Source organism: Leuciscus leuciscus (genome assembly GCF_965113295.1).
Source record: "Leuciscus leuciscus genome assembly, chromosome: 9".
Lineage (NCBI taxonomy): Eukaryota > Metazoa > Chordata > Actinopteri > Cypriniformes > Leuciscidae > Leuciscus > Leuciscus leuciscus.
Window position 1 is genome coordinate 7,458,524 of NC_138733.1, and position 2,779 is coordinate 7,461,302.

Here is a 2,779-nt window from a genome sequence, read left to right on the forward strand (position 1 = left end):
GTAAGTTGTTTGTGCAAATATATATATATATAACTTGATAGCCTATTCAACAAACACTGTTTTATTGTTTCATTTGTAGCCATTTTAATCCAAGTTAAATGACAAAACGTGTAATCTGAATCAGCAAATTTCCCTGTTTAATTAGATTTTTAAAATTTGCTCCAAACTTTCACTTCAATACATATAAAAAAACTTGAAATCTCATGGCCAACCAAATGTGGATGGTTGTAACACAACTTTCACATGTACATCCACTGGACCCACAAAGATATACCAACAATTGCCACAGTCTGCTATATTGCACAAGTCTATATTGTTTTTAATTGTTAGCATATGTTTCAGGGTATTATTTTAAGTTTAAATATGGAGAAATGCCTCTGCTTTAGATTTACATATATAATGCCTTGAAGACATTGAAAGTATATAATGCACTTAAATTAAAATCAGGCCAGAATTACAAAATTCCCTTTTTCCAAACTCAATACTACACTCCAATAGGTGGCGCAAATGCACCTTAAAGCGGTTTACAAACTCAGAAAACGTAAAAGAAGAAGATGGTCCTGAGAAGAAATAACAGGAGAAATCCAAGCAGAAACAGCTGAATTCTGTGTGTTGTATTATGTTAAAGATGGAGATTATTAAAGTGGAGATTGAAGACATGAGTGATCAAGAAACATCCAGAATAGAACATGAAGATACTGGGGAACAAATAGGTTGGTTTATTCTTGATTCTTCATTGTTTACTGCTGAGAAACATTAACAAAGCTTCAGTTAAACAGATTGGGTTGACAGACTGTGAAATAATAAGCAGTATATAGATGCAAAATGCATTATAATCTTGTAAAGAAGTTGTTAAACACATTTTAATTGTATGAACAAGTAAATGACTGACCTAAACCTTGGCGCATCAAATATCTGATACCTGATCTCTGTTGCTTTCTTCTGTTAAATCATCAGAGTTCACTTGAACTGATTTTAACCACATAATATTTATTTTATTTTAGACCAGACGGAAGTGAAACAGCAAAGACAAGACCTGAATGAAGCGGAGGAAAGTCGTACCTTCACAACTCAAGGAACAAAAGCCAAAAAGCTGCACTCCTGCCCTGAGTGTGGAAAGAGTCTCAGACAAAAAGGAAACCTTAAAAGACACATGAAAATTCACACTGGAGAGAAACCGTATCCATGCACTCAGTGTGGAAAGAGTTTCACTCGTACATCAGGTCTCAGTAAACATCTTCTCTGTCACTCTGGAGAAAAAGCATTTAACTGTGATCAGTGTGGTAAAAAGTTCATTTTATCATCACATCTAAAACAACACCTGAAAGTTCATTCAGATGAGAAGCCTTATGTGTGTTCTCTCTGTGGAAAGAGTTTTTCATGGCTGATCAGTTTTAAACTGCACCAAAAAACACACAATGAAGTGAGAGATCATGTGTGCTTTGAATGTGGGATGAGCTTTACTACAGTCGCCCAACTGAAACGGCACCAAGTAATTCATTCTGGAGAAAGACCTTACAAGTGCTCATATTGTCACAAGAGTTTCGCTCAGTCTGGAAACCTGAAAGTACATGAGCGAATTCATACTGGAGAGAAGCCGTACTACTGTACTCAGTGTGGAGTTGGTTTTGCACATAAGGACAATCTGAAGAAACACACGAGAATTCACACTGGAGAAAAGCCGTTCACTTGCCATCAGTGTGGAAAAAGTTTTATACAAAAACCACATCTTATCAAGCACATGTATTCACACAAGACAAACGCTTTACATTTGCCGGATGGAGCATCACACTTGATTACAATTAATAGATTATAGCCTAATTAATGTTATTATTAATTTATCATTTTTATGAATCATTTATAATAAATAATGTGTCTCTGGATATCCCTTATTATATATACGTCAATGGATATCCCTTATTTTGCCAAATCTAAATCCTAATCTTTAAGTCGCCAAATCCCAAATCAAAAACAGTACATTTGTTGTTTCAAAAATAAAAATGTTTGTTTTAAGCTGAGAAAATAAGCCAAGATACTTCTTTGCATAATCTCATTCAAAAAATAAGTGAGATATTGTTTCAAGTTTAGTTACAGAATGTGGAGATGTCTTGAAATTAGTGAGAAAAGAGTTACAGTTACAGTAATTATAAAGTATTCTATAATCAAGTTCTTTCAGCTTGTTAAGAGGGCACTTTATATCCATTGTATGTCCTCAAGCTGTAGAATATTTATTTTGTCCTCATTAATTGTCATTATTAATTGAACTGGATCAGCCAACAACAACCACATTTTTGAAAAACAAACAAAAATCAATGACAAATCACTTTAACCAAAGTCATGGAGAAGTCAGAAACTTCACTCATCCCATCACAGCCAGTACGAGACATACTATTATTCCTAAAAACCAAAAGAACTCACAATAATATATCGGGAAGTCTACAATGTTACAAACAACAGGCAGAAAAACAAACATGGTAAATCTTCATCATGGTGTAGGGTCTCAAGTAAATATATGTATTGTTTAGTTGCTCATCTAAAAGATTTACTTGACTTACTTATTTTAATGATACAATCTTTTCAGACACCATATTAGGAAGGGGTCGAGGGGTTTGCAAATATAAACAAACATTTACTGTAACTCTCTCACTCTCACTGAGTGGGTGTAGGGGATTGTTGACCCTTGATTTCAGTATTGATTGGTTTCAGGACACAGGTCAGTTGCCTGTTTTTTTCTGTGTATAGTTTGTTCAGAAGAGTGCTATATTGACAAAAGGTTAAG